Source organism: Saimiri boliviensis, chromosome 4 (assembly GCF_048565385.1).
Source record: "Saimiri boliviensis isolate mSaiBol1 chromosome 4, mSaiBol1.pri, whole genome shotgun sequence".
NCBI classification, from domain to species: Eukaryota; Metazoa; Chordata; class Mammalia; order Primates; family Cebidae; genus Saimiri; species Saimiri boliviensis.
In genome coordinates this window covers 33,982,949-34,000,659 of record NC_133452.1, presented here as the reverse complement: position 1 = coordinate 34,000,659, position 17,711 = coordinate 33,982,949, and the positions used below count along the sequence as shown (strand labels likewise).

Sequence of the window (17,711 nt, the reverse complement as noted above, 5' to 3'; positions counted from 1 at the left end):
GCCACATCTCCCAGTCTTCCTTGCAGTTAGGTGCAGCCATGTGACTGAGTTCTAGGCAGTGAAATGTGAGCAGCAGAAGGGACATATGTTATTTCCAGGCCTGGCTCATAAAATCAACCCTACATGTTCTCTTCCCTGCAATTTTTTCCTTCAGCTGATTGCAGTGGAAACAAACTATACAAACTTTGGAAATCTCATTTTGAGGATGTCACAGCAGTCATCAGAGAAATAAATATTTTTTTGTAAGGTATGAGGTATTATACATTTTTAGAGTCTGTTATTATATAACCTTAGCCTAGAGTTATTAACACACTACCTCAAGATAAATACCAAAATATGACAGATATCCAATTTTATATTTCTTCCATTAAAATCCTTCTCTTTATAATCCTTCTCTTTATAAATATAATACAATTTGGTTGACTTTGACATTACTTAATTTCATTATACTTTTGCCTCACTATTAAAATCAGGTATCATTAGACATCTCTGATAGTTTATACATTTTCTTTCTAAAATTAAAGGAGTGGTAAAAGTAGGATTGTTTACATTATACTGATATTGTGAAGCAATAATGTAGGTTAAGAACTAAGTAAGAAGGCCAGATATACTGATGTTGAAAAGCATACAGTTTACATAGCAACCTCATGCATCTTATTTTATTAGTTTCTTACAAAAAGCATATATATGAAGAGTACTAGGGAAATGGTGACCCCAAGTGTCTGACTTTCCCAAGACCACAGTTAGAATGTAACCGAACCCAGTTAGAACTTGATATTCTTTTGACAGTTATGCTAGGAGGCTGGATAAGTCCACAGGAGAATTCATAATATCCTGTCTAATTCCCATATCTATGCTTGATTTGGATAAGAAAATCCAGGCAAAGAACCCATTGACAAAAGGCATGCAGAACCAGTTAATTAACACTTCGTTAAAGCTTTCATCTTTCTATGTAAAATCGTAGACTCTTAAACATGAGGACAGACAGAGGCCATTTATTTCATGTTTAACAAAATAAGAGTTCAAAATCTATCTCTGACAGGATGTAGTTTTTCTAGTTGTCCATCTTGCACATGAGTATTTATCCATGCTAAAAAGATAGTCCATTCCACTTTTAGACAACACTAATTGTTAGGAAATTTTACCTTATATTAATTGAAATCTATCTCCCTGGGACTTTAAATGCTCTAAGGCAATCAGATTTTCCTTTACTGTAGCTTTTACTCTGCTGTGCTTCAAATCCTTTCTGATCACATTTGTTTGACCCTCTTCAATTTGAAGATGAATCTCCTTGGGAGAGAAGAAAGAAGCAAAATCAAAGTTGAGTGGCTTTAGTTTCTGTCTGTCCTTGAATAACATCTTCAAGCAGAAGGGCTTTTTTTTTTCTTGTTTATTATCCTTATTTGAACATAGCTTTTAAAAGTTTGTTGTTCCCAGTACTCTTCAATAGGTCCAAGAGTTTCCAAATACATGTACAGGGCCATTATTTTGATATCTTAATAAAATAAAATTACTCCTCTTTCATCTTCTTCAAGTAGTAGGGTCATTCTTTCAATTGCAACAATCAATAATGCTGAATTTTTTTTAAAGTCACACTAAACTTGAACATGATATGTAACTCATTTTAGTAGTATCAAATTATTATCTCACAACAAGTAGCATAAATTTATTTGTGTCCTATGCTTACCGGGCAGTGTAATTTATCTCATGCTAAATGGGCTTGAGGAGAAATTCAAATCTTCTCAGTTTAGTGTTCAAGGCTCTCCACAATCTGGCTCGAGGCTATGTTCATAAATTTATCTCTTACTAAATCCTGGTGCTATCTCAGTGCCTTTGGCATTCATATTTATATCTCTTAAGGATGGTGATCATTAGGTATATATTTTATGACTTATTGTAATTTTTGCTTCAAACTTTTCTTCCATTGTTTTATAGTGGTCTTTTTCATGTGCTGGAAAATTATATATATAGCATTTTTCCCTTTGATAACTAGATCTCAAATTCTGTTCTCTTTACAGGTCGAGAACTCATTCATCACAATATAGGATGTGGGCACCATTTGTATTAAACTTGCACTTAGTGGTATCTAATTTAATTTCCAATTCTTAATAGATATATTAGCTTATGTATGAAACACAAAGCATACCTAAAATACAAAGCATGGCATATATAGCTTTGAATTGCCCTGATCAAGTAGCTAATGATCTGATACTAATTACTATATTTCTTCTTAACTATGGCTATTTTATTTTCTATTTAATATAGAGGAAATGAAAATTTTCATTTGTATCTCACTACATGGTTTAAAATTGACTTTCATATACATCCAACCCTCCTCAAACGCTGTGATATAAGCAGGGCAGGTATTGCTGACTTCTGTCTTTAGAAGAAAACCAAAGCTTAAACATTGAAAGATAAAATAAATGAAGGAAGACTGTCCATCAATCCTGTTGAAAGATTTTCTATTATTATAATAGCATTTAGCACTGAAATAACACTATTTTCAAGGACCATTCCAAGTGCTTTTGCATATATTAACCATTTCTTCACAACAATCTATGATGTAGGTTGTATTATTGTCATTCCTATTTTACAGATAGAAAAACAGGGGCACAAAGTCACACTGCTCTTAAGTGGCAGAAGTGAGTTTTCAACCAAAGTTTTCTGTCTCTAGAGTCCATAGCCTTATTTCCCATATTTTCACCTTGGTAAACATTTATTGAGAACACTATCTGTGCAAAATGCTGTGTTATGTACACTGAGAGCTGTAAAACTAACAACATATTTGAAAGGATAAATATGACCGTAACTTTAAAACTGAAGCTATTGTAAAAATATTATAGAAGCTTAAAATTTTTTTTCCATTGGTATGAAGTGGGGAAAAAAGAACCCTAATGGTAAATCTTGGAAACCATTTGAAGGAGATATGATTTGAAGCTCTTTGCAGTCTGAGAAGGACTGACAGGTGGGCACCTGGGGAGGAGCATTGCAATAGGACAGCCTACGTAGAGGCCCGGGGAATAAGACTGTGGGAGTGAAAGGTGAGATTTCTCATGTGGTTGAAGTTGAGGGTGTAGGAGTGAGGCAGGATTTAGTAAGAGATAAATTTACGAACATAGCCTCGAGCCAGATTGTGGAGAGCCTTGAACACTAAACTGAGAAGATTTGAATTCATTCTATATTCAGTCTGGACCTAGGAAAGGTTTTTAAGGACACGAGTTACATAATGAGATAAATTTTAGAACGGTATCTCTGGCAGCAAAGTATAGGCTTAATTGGAGAGGGCTGGGCTGGAGAAAGGAGAACTAGAATTGGATAAAGACACAATTGTCCAGGCAAGAAAGAGGCAATGAGTGTCGGAACTAAGCTAGTGAAAATATGAGTTGGGAGCCTTTTAACAAACAGAAACTTGCTGAGAAATAGGATCAACTAGATTTGGCAAGTGATTTGTTATGGAAACACATGGGAAGGAGAAATAGGAGGTGAGCTCGCATTTTATGGTCTGAACAGTGGAGAAGGTGCTCCTGTAGTAAGGGGAGACGATATGGTTGGTTTTGGGGTTTTGTGAAAAAGCCCAGCCCATAATAATCTTTCCTCTTCTTGAATTTTAACGATCAGCTTTGCACAGTTTGGCCCTCTGCTTCTATCACATTTGTGTGTGTGTGTGTGTGTGTGTGTGTGTGTGTGTGTGTGTGTGAAATATGTATAATATACCTATTATCTGGCATCTGGCATGCACACACATATCCCATATTAGATCATCTCTGATAATGTCGGTGCATATTGTAATTTTGACTGCCTGATTAATATGTGAATCTACTCATCACTGTATCAGAAATCTCTATGATAGTCCAAGTCATCTCTTTACTATTTTCATAGGTCATGCTATTATTCCTAAAACACAAGTAAATATTTCTGTCTTCTTGAATATTTAAATATTGATATAAATTTGAAAGCAATTGATAAGTAAGATCAAGAGTTGGGTGATTTTGATGTGTGATAACAATCTAGCAAAAGTATTTTAGACATATGAGTTATGTCTAAAATACTTTTGTAAAAACTACGTATGTAAAAAATACATCTTTTAAAGAGATGGCACACCCTTTATAGTGTGTATTTTTCACTTTTTAAACCTGTCATTTACTTTTTAAGACATTTTGAAAGTTTATGTCTTTCTATTGTGATTTTTAATTTTTTCCATAACCATACAATATATATATATAATTTGTTATAATAATGTGTATTTACAATGCATATAATTCACCTTTTTACCGCTTGTTCTCCATTAAGTCACTCAACAGAAGAAGTTTAATAATGTTCATGTCCTTTAAGATGCTATTTACCTTCACGCGTTCAATCTATCAAAATTGGGTCCAAGACAAAGGGACACACTCCAGGAGATTAGTCAGACAATCCCAGCAATAGTTGTGCCAATTGTATTATTATTAATATGCTCCTTACTTTTATTGAATCTTCCTCTAACCTGGTTCCTTTCTGAGCCCTAAAATGGTACTTGCTGCCCCATTGACTTCAGGCTTGGCAACACAGCTTGTTTGGCTAGTGAAATGTCTGTAGACATAACATGTTGCTCTTTCAAGCAGATCTTTGAGTTATTGCCTTATTTCCTCCAACTTTTTTTGTCCTATCTTTCTCTAGGCTAGCATATCACAGATAGAGGCTGCACCTCCAGCCTTGGTCTCAAAATAAAGTATACCTGGAGCAGAACCTCAGTCAATATGTAACCATATAATATAGTGAAATATAAACCTTTGTTTTGTGGGTTACTGAGACCTGGAACTTATTTGTTAATTGCACTACATTTAGCTTAAACTAATACAAATAACTTTCTGCATAGGTTATTCTTGTTTGGTGTAGATCATTGTAGACATTTTCCCTACATATTTTTCTGGAAAAATATTAGTATATTTTTTAATGGTATAGTATTATAAAAAAAATTGTTGTAAACTTTAAAAAGTCTTTATTCTGGTTAACAGTGTACTGTGAGCATTAAACCAGATGACTAAATGTATACTTGCATCCTTAATGCTTTAATAGTGTTCTGTTTATGGAAAGTGGTATAGTGTAGTGGTTAAGAGTACTGCCTCTGGGACATATATTTCTGGGTTCAAATCACTGTTCTACCACTTACTAGTTGTGTGACCATAAGATACTAAATTTGTTTGTGACCTTAAGAGACTTATTTGTCTTATGAAATAGTAATCCAGTCCCTTAGATAGTAAAACTAATGTTTTTTTCTGTTACAAAGAATATTATTATGGGTAAATAATATTATGGGTGCCACCTTCTCCCTCATCCTCACTTCTGCCTTACCTCAATTTCTTGTGAGCCTTTTATTACTTTTGATTTAAAATACCTTTTATAACTTTTTAATAATCGACATTCTGTTTTCTTTTTCTTTTTTTTTTAAGATGGAGTCTCACTCTATCATCAGGCCAGAGTGCCAGTGGTGCTGCCACCTCCGCCTCCCGGGTTCAAGCGATTCTCCTGCCTCAGCCTCTGGAGCAGCCGGGACTACAGGCGCATGCCACAATGCCCCACTAATTTTTGCATTTTTAATAGCGACGGGGTTTCACCATGTTGGCCAGGATGGTCTAGATCTCTTGACCTCATGGTCTGTCTGCCTCGGCCTCCCAAAGTGCTGGGATTACAGGCGTGCGCCATCTCGCCTGGCCTTTAATGATCACCATTCTAACTGGAGTGAAGTGGTATCTCATTGTGATTTTGATTTGCATTTCTCTAATGATCAGTGATCCTAAGCTTTTTTACATATGTTTGTTGGCCATGTAAATGGGAGGGAAACATCACACACCAGTGACTGTCAGTGGGTGGGGAGAAAAGGGAGGGAGAGCATTAGGACAAATACCAAATGCATGTGGCACTTAAAACATACATGACAGGTGGATGGCTGCAGCAAACCACCATGGCACATGATACCTGTGTAACAAACCTGCGCGTTCGGCACGTGTATCTCAGCTCTTAAAGTAAAATTTAAAAATATATACATATATAAATAAAAAATACCTTTTGTATTCCTCTTTATATCTTGTACTACCACAACCACTTAAAAAAATTAATACTTTGATCTCTTACCTGAAGTATTAGTCTACTTTTATCACCCTTTTACCTTAATCTGCTCTCCGTACTGCAGCCAGAATGACTTTTCCAAATTGTAAACCTCATCATTCATTCTTCTGCTTAAAACTCTCTGATGGTTTTTAGTTTCTCTTAGAATAAAGACAAAATTTCTTACCAAGTCTTAATTATTTTCTTATTCTGGTCTCTGCCCTTCCAGCTTCATCTCTTTCCATATTCCCTCATGCTGTCTGTGCTCCATTTGTGAAAAAATACAAAAAAGAAAAAATTCAAAGTATATGTACTAGATCAGCCAGGGCTCCATAGAAAAACATAACCAATAGTATGTAGAGTCACTTATTACTTAATGATGGGAATATGTTCTGATAAAGGCATTGTTAGATGGTGTCCTCATTGTTTGAAGATCATAGAGAGTGTGCACAAACCTAGATGGTATAGCCTACTACACACCTAGACTCTATGGTATAGCCTGTTGCTCCTAAACTATAAACCTGTACAGCATGTTACTGTACTAAACACTGTGGGCAATCATAACACAATGTTAAGTAGTTGTATATCTAAACATAGAAAATGTATGGTAAAAATAGTCTTACAATCTTATGGGACCACTGTCATATATGTAATCGATTGCTGACCTAAATGTCATTATGAGATGCATGACTGTATATGTGTGTATGCCTGTCTGTGTGTGTCTGTAGAAAGAGATTTATTATAAGAAATTAGAAGTTGGCTCATGCAATTATGAAGGCTGAGAAGTCCCAGGAGCTGCAACTGGGAAGATGGAGACCCAGGAGGAGCAGTGCTGTAGTTCCAGTCTGAGTCCAAATGCCTCAGGGCCAAGAAACTTGATGTTGTAAGTTCCAGTCTGGGAGCAAGAGAAGACAGATATCCCAGGCTGATCAGTAAGGCAGAGAGGGCAAACGTTCTCTTACCTTGTCTTGTGTTCTGTTCAGGCCTTCAATGGATTGACTGAGGCTCACCCACCCACATTGAGAAGAGCCATGTGCTTTACTCAGTCTATGGATTCAGATATACATCTTAACTAGTGCTGGCTTCAGTAACACATTTACAAATATGTATCTTGTCCAGAAACAGCTTCACAAACATGGCCAGAATAATGTTTTTGTTTCTTATTATTTTTAATTTTTGTAGGTACATAATAGGTGTATATATTTATGGAGCGTGTATATATATGGAATATTTTGATACTGACATACAATGCGTAATAATCACATCAGGTTAAATGGGGTATCCATCCTCTCAAGCATTTATCCTTTGTTTGTGTTATAAAAAAATCCAATAATACCTTTTAAGTTATTTTTAAATGTGTTATTTTTAAATTATTGTTGACTGTAGTCACCCTGTTGTGCTATCAAATACTAGACCTTATTCATTCTATCTAATTATATTTTTGTACCCATTAACCATCCCTACTCTACCCACTAACTACCATTCTCAGCCTCTGATAACCATCATTCTATTCTCCATCTCCATAAGCTTAATTGTTTTCTTTATTAGCTCCCACAAATAAGTGAAAGCATCTGATGTTTGTCATTCTGTGCCTGGTTTATTTCACTTAACATAATAATCTCCAGTTCCATCCATATTGTTGTGGATGACAGAATTTCATTCTTTTTTGTGGCTGAGCAGTACTCACTTGAGTATACATACTACATTTTCTTTATCCATTCATTTGTTGATAGACATTTAGGTTGCTTCCATCTCTTAGCTATTATGAATAGTGCTACAATCCACATGGGAGTGCAGATCTCTCTTTGATAAACGGATTTCTTTCTTTTGGGTATATACCCAGTAGTGGGATTGCTGAATTGTATGACAGTTTTATTTTTAGTTAGTTTTTTTTTGTTGTTGTTGTTGTTGTTTTTTTTTTAGGACCCTTCATACTTATCTCCGTAGTGGCTGCACTCATTTACACTTCCACCAATAGCATATAAAGGATTTCCTTTCCTCCATATCCATGTCAGCATTTGTTTTTGACTGAGTTTGGAATAAAAGCCATTTTAAAACTGGCATGAAATGACATCTCATCGTAGTTTTGATTTGCATATCTCTGATGATCAGTGATGTTGAGCACTTTTTAACGTACCTGTTTGCATTTGTATGCCTTCTTTTGAGAATTGTCTATTCAGATCTTTAAGCCCACTTTATATCAGATTATTAAACTTTTTCTATAGAGTTGTTTGAGGTCCTTGTGTATTTTGGTGATTACTCTCTTGTCAGATGGATAGTTTGCAAATATTTTCTCCTATTCTGTGTGTTGTCTCTTCACTTTGTTGATTGGAGCTTTTGTTGTGCAGAAGGTTTTAAACTCGGTGTGATTCCATTTGTCCATTTTTTACTGTAGTTGCCTGTGCTTGTGATGTATTACTCAATAAATCTTTGCCAAGACCAATGTCTTGGAGATATTCCCCTATATCTTCTTGTAGGAGTTTTATAGTTTATGATCTTAGATTTAAGTCTTCAATCCATTTTGATTTGATTTTTTATATGGTGAGAGATAGTGGTTTAGTTTCATTCTTTTGCCTATGGATTTCCATTTTTCCCAGCACCATTTATTAAAGAGAATGTTCTTTCACCAGTGTGTGCTCTTGGCATCTTTGTCAAAAATGTGTCCACTGTAGGCATATGAATTTATTTCTGGGTTGTCTATTCTGTTCCATTGGTCTATGTATCAGACTTTATGCCAGTACTATGCTGTTTTGTTTACTATAGCTCTGTAGTATAATTGGAAATCACATAATGTGATTCCTCTAGTTTTGTTCCTTTTGCTTACATTCAGAATAATGTTTAATAAAATATCTGGGCACCATCAGACACATTAAAATTAATGATCACAATATACTAAGTTTGGAATATAGTAATTTATATTAGATCTTTGTAATTATATTAAAAATTTACTGAAATGAACAATTTTGGAGGAAATATAAATCAACAAATGAAAGCAAGAGGAAATAGGAAACAAAAATCCACTAATATCCAAAAAGAATTTTTTAAAATTTTTCAAATAATTACTTCAAAAACTAGTTCTAGAATTTACCAGCGATTTATTTCATCTTTAAGAAACCAAGTGTATTTGCAATTTATTTTTAGAATATTAAAAATTACAGAAAGTTATATAATGTGTCTTATAAAACCAACATAAATCTGAGGCCAAAATCTGACATAGAGAGCAAAAAGGAACATTCCAATACCTGTGAGGATAATCAGAATTTTTTTTTCTCTTTCTTGCTCTCTCTCTGTGTATGTGTGCCTACTTTGAAAAAGTTTTTTCATACAGGAGACTCCTATATATTTTTATTATCACAATTAATGTATTCCTGCCTTGTGAACAGTAGTTTAGAAAATATAAATATATATTCAAAACCTCAAAATGTTAATAAATAAGATTTAAAAGTATTTTAAGGCTTCCACTTCTTTCTAAGCCCGACTAATAAGCACTAGATTTACTGTCCAACATGAAGCAATTGAAAAAACATGAAACAATGGCTTTTAAGACACTGGACATCAGCCAGTGAAGTCCAGTGTTTTAGTTTATTGGTAGAGCTGCTGTGTCAAAGTATCACAAGCTGGGTGGCTTAAGTAACAAAAATGTGTTATCTCCCAGTTCTGGAGACTAGAAATCCAAGATAAGTTGTCAGCAAGTTTGGTTCCTCTGAGGACTGTGAGAAAGACTCTGTCCCATGCGTCTCACCTAGCCTTTGGTGCTTTTCTGAAATCTTTGGTTTTCACTAATTTGTAGGAACATCACTCTGATCTCTGCCTTCATCTTTATATGATGTTCTCTGTATGTGCATCTGTCTCCAAATGTCTCTGTTTTTATAAGAACATCTGTCATATTGAATTAGAGGCCCTCTTTTGTGAGCTGTGGGGGTTAGAACTGCAACAAAAGAATTTTAGGGAACACAGTTCAACCCATAATTGATAGTGTTCCCTGAGGATTGAGACATTAACTAAAGAAGTCCTATGATGGCTTCAAGTTACCTCCTGAAGAGAATTTCCTTCCCACAGAGCAGAAAGAGAAAGGCTAACTGGAGGTCAGTGGTGTCCCTGAGTTGAGACAAAGCTGGAAGTCCGGGTCGGCCAAGGTGGCTAGAGCTGTCACAGGAGAGTCTTAGAAAGGAGACAGTAGCTCCCTCTGAGTTTTCAGCTGAAGGCTGATCAAGGTATGGATGTGAGGAAAGTCCCCAAGGCCACAGAAAGAACCGTTCTAAAAGACTGAAGGAAACAATTCTTGAAGATCTCACAGGGTCAGGAATTGTTCCTCTTCTTATCAGCCAGAGGAGAAAGCCTTCATAAATGGGGCACTGGTTAAAGTACCTAGAAGTGTTTTTCCTCAGTGATTGGGAAAGATTAGCCTTAAACTAAACATGGCTCTGGCTGCAGCTAACAATGCTTTAAAGTGGAACCTAAATGGTTCAAACATTTTGTAAGTAATTTCTCTGCATTTCAGAACAAATCTGAAGAATATTTATAGAAATACAAAAACATACGGTACCCAGTGACGTAAAACTGACCGTATCTAGCATCCAATAAAAGAATCACTGTGCATGCAAAAAAGCAGAAGAATCTGACCCATAACGAGGAGAAAAATCAATTGATACCAACCCAAAATAACACTGACAATAAAATTAGTAGACAAAGATATTAAAACAACTATTATAACTAAATTCTGTATATTCCAAAAATAACAGGAAGATTTATGTAAAAAACCTAAGGATCTAACTGAACTTCTACAGTGGAAAACTACAATGACTAATTATTAAAGATAAAATTTATGGGATGAATGGCAGATTGGACTTTGCATAAAAATGATAAGCAGAGATAAATCATAGAAACTATCAAAAATGAAGCATGGAGAGCAACAGACTAAAAATATATTTGAAGAAATCATGGCCCAAACTTTTCAATTTTGACAAAAACTATTCTAAAAGAAAACATAGGAGATTTCTTAAATAGGACAGTGAAAATACAACCCATACAAGAAAAAAGAAATAAATTTGACTTTCTACAAATTAAAAACGTATGTTATTTCAAAGGAACTATTAGGAGAATGAAAAGAAAAGACACTGACTGGGAGAAAATATTTGCAAATAGCATATTGGATAAAGGAATTGTATCAAGAATATATAAATACTAAACTGGGAAAAAGTCCTTGCAAACCACAACAAACAGTTAATATCTAAAATTTATAAAGAACTCTTACAACTCAGTAGCAGAAAAACAAATAACTTGATTAAAATATGGACAAAGAAACTGACTAGACATTTCTCCAAAGAAAACATAAAAATGGCCAGCAAGTAAATGAAAAAGTGCTGAACGTCACTAATCATAAGGGAAATGCAAATTAAAACTACTGTGAGATATCACCTCACAACCTTAAGCATAGCTATTATCAAAAGATCAAAAGATAAATGTTTGCAAGGGTGTGGAAAAAAAGGAACCCTAGTACACTATAGGATGAATGTAGATTGGTACAGCCATTATGGGAAATAGTATGGAGGTTCCCAAAGAAATTTAAAATAGAACAACCAGCCGGGCCTGTAATTCCAGCACTTTGGGAGGCCGAGGCGGGTGGATCACGAGGTCAAGAGAGCCAGACCATCCTGGTCAAAATGGTGAAACCCTGTCTCTACTAAAAATACAGAAAATTAGCTGGGCATGGTGGCGCATACCTGTAATCCCAGCTACTCAGGAGGCTGAGGCAGGAGAATTGCCTGAACCCAGGAGGCGGAGGTTGCGGTGAGCCGAGATCGCGCCATTGCACTCCAGCCTGGGTAACAAGAGCGAAACTCTGTCTCAGAAAAAAAAAAATAGAGCAACCATATGACCCAGCAATCCCTCTCTGGGTATGACCAAAGGAGATGAAATCACTACCTCATAAAGGCAACTGCACCCCCATGTTCATTGCAGCATTATTCACAATAGCCAAGATATGGAAATAATCTAAATGGCTATCAATAGATGAATAGAGACAATGTGAAGTGCATATATACATACATGCATGCACGTATATGTGTGTATATATATATATATATATACACACATATATATGATTCACTTTGTCTCTATCCATTCATCCATATATATGTATATATAATATACATTATATATATGTATATATAATGAAATATACATATATATGTATATATGTATATATAATATACATTACATATGTATATATAATGAAAGTACTCTGATTATCTCAGTATTTATATATGTAGACATATGTACACATGTATATGTATATATAATGTATATATACATAAATGTATATATATACACACACATATATTTTAAGACTGAAGTATATTCATATATGTGTGTATATATGTATATGTGTATATGTGTGTGTGAGGATATATGAATATCCTTCAGTCTTTAAAAAGGAGGTTCTGCATTTACCACAACATGAATGGACATGGAGGATGTTAAGCTAAGTGAAATAAGCCAAACACAGAAAGGAAAATATTGCATGATCTCACTTGTATGTGGAATTAAACAAAAAAAAGAGAGCTCAAATGCACAAAGATAGAGGATGAAACAGTGGTTACCACGGTGGGCAGAGGAGAGAGGAAATGGGGAGCTATTAGGTCAAAGGGCACAAAATGGCAGATATGTAGGATAAAGAAGTCTTGAGAAGCATAAAATAAGGACTAAAGTTAACAAAATTGTATTGTATTAAAGATTTTTGTTAAGCAAGTAGATTTTACCTGCTCTTATCACAAAAAATATGAGATGGTAGACATATTGATAGCAAATCTACATATAGACACCATCGGCATTCCTAGCACAAGTAAAAACAAAACTGTATGATGATCTCAATATGTGCTAAAAAGCATGAAGCATTTAATACAAGTCCAAAAATATTTTTTAATTAAAAAAACTCTTAGAAATTAGTAGAAAGAAAAAAAAAAGAAACATTATCATCAGAAAGACTAGCAGACAACATATTCCCTGCTTGTGAAACACTAACCATCTTTCATTAAAATAAATAGGACAAAGATGCCATCATTTGCACCGTTATTGAAGCTAAAAAGCATCCCTCTTGGAAAGACAGATAAATAGACTCTGCTGTTTGGAATACCCTTTGTTATAAATAAAATAGTCTTCAGAATCTTCTCAGAACACCTTCCTGAAATATCCATTTTATTCTTCATGCTATCAACTAAGCATAATGCTTCCTTTAAGTTGTGAGTCATTTTCCATTAATGCTCTAAATCTTTTGAGCTAATAATGATTTTATATACATCAGTAAGTACACATTGGTTTGCTTCATTTCCTCAGATGGGGAGGGTGGATTGAGTTGGTCCATGCAGCAGGAGTCCCAGGTCCCTGGGACAGAGGCAGAAATGCCTCTCAGTCTCCTGAGGCTGTGGTTGTTTGGATTAAGGGAGGAGAGAAGGAAGTATCAGGCTGAATGCTAGCTACAGATAGAAGCCTGGAAAACATGACTGAGTGTTCTTTACATCTGGGAAGGCCTGGCATTGTTCTTTCAACCAGGAAGAGCCAGGTGAAAGAAGGATATCACCAGAGGAATGTTGCTTGTTTAGATGGGTTCTAATCCAAGTCCAATTATTTGAGCAAAACAGTTCCAAATTTACTCAGAAAGCTTCCTGTTATGCCAAATTTACATTCGTCTAAGGTATGCTCAAGGTTCATAAATTCGTTGCTTATCCATATCAAAATACTGCAGAGAATGTGAGTGACCACCAGAAAAGGTAATTAAAGGAATAGTTCAGCTACCCTGATGGACAATTTGAAAGCAAGAAGAAAAATATGCACTATTAATCAGTGTTTTCAGAATTATCTAATTTAGTCTGGCAGCAGAAAGAGGGAATTCAAAAGAAAAATGGAATTTTGTTGGAGGGGTCAAAGTAGAAATGTTTTCTTAAGTGTTACGGTGTGAAAATGGAGAAATGCTAAACTTGATGCTCTCATACAAATAACTCTGACGTCATAAAGTCAGGAACTTTAAAGAAATTTAGATGAGTTCTACCGATTCTATGACCACCTACATATAGATCTTGAAGCCAAATCCCAAAGCAGGGTGCCCAGCAGAGAGCTTCCACTGGGGCTGCCACAAGGTTCGTGTTACGTAACACTACTGGGGAGTGTAAGCACACAGCGAGGAGGGTTGCAAAGCTGCAGTCACTTTGCTGTGAATACTCTCCATTAATCAACCGATCAACCCACAGGTAGATCCCAAGCACCTCACCTGTGTACAGGAACCAGACTCACGCAAATTTGCTAAAGTGTTTCACAGGAAAACCTAAAACTAGCTTTGGTATGAGTTTGGATGGCAGAGAGCGAGAAAAAGAAAATTGTTATGAAGAGGCACAGTTACCAGAAGAAATAATTACCCCAGCCTCTAACAAAAGAATAACCTTTATATGCAGTTTGTGTAGGAAATATTTAGGATTCAATATTGTAAATACAAATAACCATGTAAATTCAAGTAAAACCATAAAAACATAAAAATTCTAGAAAAAAACCTAGGCAATATCATTTAGGACAGAGGCATGGGCAAAGACTTCATAAATAAAACACTAAAAGCAACGGCAACAAAAGCCAAAACTGACAAATGGGATCTAATTAAACTAAAGAGCTTCTGCACAGCAAAAGAAACTATCATTAGAGTGAACAGGCAACCTACAGAATGGGAGAAAACTTCTGTAGTCTACCCATCTGACAAAGGGCTAATATCCAGAATCTACAAAGAACTTAAACAAATTTACAGGAAACAAACAAACAACTCCATCAAAAAGTGGGCAAAGGATACAAAGGACACTTCTCAAAAGTGTCTCAAAAGACTATTTCATATGAACAAACATATGAAAAAAAGCTCATCATCACTGATCATTAGAAAAATGCAAATTAAAACCACATTGAAGTACCATGTCATGCCAGTTAGAATGGCGATCATTAAAAAGTCCAGAGACAACAGATGCTGTTAATGGAGAGGATGTGGAGATATAGGAACACTTTTACACTATTGGTGGGAGTGTAAATTAGGTTAACCATTGTGGAAGACAGTGTGGTGATTCCTCAAGGATCTAGAACTAGAAATACCATTTGACCCAGCAATCCCATTACTGGGTATATACCCAAAGAATTATAAATCATTATATTATAAAGACACATGCACACGTAAGTTTATTGCAGCACTGTTCACAATAGCAAAGACTTGGAACCAGCCCAAATGCCCATCAATGATAAACTGGATAAAGAAAATTTGGCACCTATACACCATGGAATATTATGCAGCCATATAAAAGGAGGAGTTCATGTCCTTTGCAGGGACATAGATAAAGCCGGAAATCATCATTCTCAGCAAACTAACACAAGAACAGAAAACAAAACACCACATGCTCTCACTCATAAATGGGAGTTTAACAATGAGAACACATGGACACAGGGAGGGGAACATCACACAATGGGGCTTGTTGGGGTGTGAAGGCACAGGGGAGGGATAGCATTGGGAGAAATACCTAATGTAGATGACAGGATGATGGATGCAGCCAACCACCATGGCACGTGTATACCTATGTAACAAACCTGCATGTTCTGCATATGTACCCCAGAACTTAAAGTACAATTTAAAAATTCAAATAAAAAGCAAAACATTAATTTATTTTATTATACAATCAAGGATCATTCTACATTTGCAAGACACAATACAATTTTATACTCTCTACAGATATTTTTAAAGACCTAGAATTTGGCCTGACTTTCTGTGTAAGGTGATATTTTCTAGCTCTGTCTTTAAATGGAATTAAACTTCTTAGGTGGGATGTTTGATTTAGCTTTGAGCAGATTTGTTATAAATCTGAGGATTTTTTTTTTCTAGCTGATTTTTCTTAAGTTCTCGTGTTGAGGGTTCCTTTGGCCTCAAAGGCCTGAGCTCTCTTCAAATACACATCTAGGGAAATCTTGCCGCTGATGACACAGTAAGTACAGGGTGCCAAGGGAGAGATTCTGGCTGAAACTGTTTCTCCTGTGAAAGTGGACAGAGTCTGTGTCAATTACTATGGCAACTTTTGGGTAAAAAGCAACACTTTTACAACAGAAATATATTTTTTTAAAAAAAATCATATGTCATGGTTGCCTGCACATTCTGTATGTATTGTGAGCAGTCATTTAATTCAAAAACAGTCCTAAGCATATGTCCTATCAGTCTACAAGTTTCCTGTCTGTCTTCATTAAGTTTTTCTGGTTTGCTTTTGAATTAGCTGGAAACTCAATATGGGAAAGAAATTGTGTTGGGCATCTTTTAATTTTTTATTCGCCTGCTCACATCCTCCACCTAATTGTGCTTGGGCTGTCACTGCCGCCACCAACTATACTCAGGTGAAGCTTGACAGTCCCTTGTCTTAGCTGCACAGAACATCTCTTTTTTCCCACCTTGGGATTCCTCTGCCACTACCTGTGTGTCTCCTGTAAACTTGCTGTGATGGTTAATACTGAGTGTCAACTTGATTGGAATGAAGGATACAAAGCATTGATCCTGGGTGTGTCTGTGAGGGTGTTGCCAAAGGAGATTAGCATTTGAGTCGGTGGGCTGGGAAAGGCATACCCACCCTTAATCTGGGTGATCACAATCAAATAATCAGCTGCCAGTGCAACTAGAATACAAGTGGGCAGAAAAATTTGAAAGGAGAGACCGGCCTAGCCTCCCAGCCTACATCTTTCTCCTGTGCTGGATGCTTCCTGCCCTTGAAGGTCGGACTCCAAGTTCGTCACTTTTGGAACTTGGACTGGCTGTCCTTGCTCCTCAGCCTGCAGATGGCCTATTGTGGGACCCTGTGATCCTTGTGATTGTGTGAGTTAATTCTTAATAAACTATCCTTTATGTTTGTGTGTGTGTGCGTGCGTGTGTGTGTGTGTCTGTGTGTGTGTGTGTGTGTGTGTGTGTGTGTGTGTTCCATTAGTTCTTTCTCTCTAGAGAACCCTGACTCATATACTTGCCCAGACATTCTCATGCAGGTGCAAAACGCAAGGGCAAAGACATGCTTAACATACTTGGTTGGGTGACCCTTGACCAATGTAAGACAGTGACTGATTGATAAATTCTCCTCTCTTGAGAGCTCCTTGTCTCGTGCAGGCAGTTCTGTGGCTTGGTCTACGTGGTTCCTTAGAGTTTACAGGCAAGATTGTGTTCAACATTTTTAGCCTTGGAGTAGTTTTTCTTTCCTTCTCTGTTTCAACCTTCGCTTTCCTCACTTCTGTTCTCTGGGATTTCTTTCAAGAATAAACCGTACAAAGGTCTTCTCAGGTTCTGCTTTTAGGGGAATCAAGAGAGCAACTAAGTATTTTAGTAAATATTTGGTTTTCTTAATATGCCTTTGTGACAAACCAGTAGGTTATACATACAAACCTACTGGTTTGTTGATGGCTTAGTGCTGTGGCTCACTCCTGTAACCCTAGCATATTTCAAGATGGCTATTCAGAGAGCTGGAAATACAAAAATGGCTGAAAAGCATTCACAGACAGCAACAAACATGAGTTGTTGGGTGTTTCCAACAACAAAACAAACTTGTGTTACTTGAAGCCACTAATTTTGTGGTAATCTGTTTCAG

At 36.0% G+C, this 17,711-nt stretch overlaps 1 long non-coding RNA gene across 4 annotated transcripts in view; it reads left to right on the top strand.

Annotated features, from left to right (window-relative positions):
- Positions 1-17,711, top strand: part of LOC141584260 (uncharacterized) — a 331,739-nt gene that overhangs the window by 252,320 nt on the left and 61,708 nt on the right. For 2 of the 4 annotated variants that reach the window (XR_012517178.1, XR_012517177.1), the window contains exon 6: positions 5,430-12,077. The exons of the other annotated variants lie outside the window; for them this stretch is intronic. This is a non-coding gene — a long non-coding RNA (uncharacterized LOC141584260). Of the gene's footprint in view, positions 1-5,429; positions 12,078-17,711 lie in introns of those variants that run through there. 4 annotated transcript variants of the gene reach the window in all.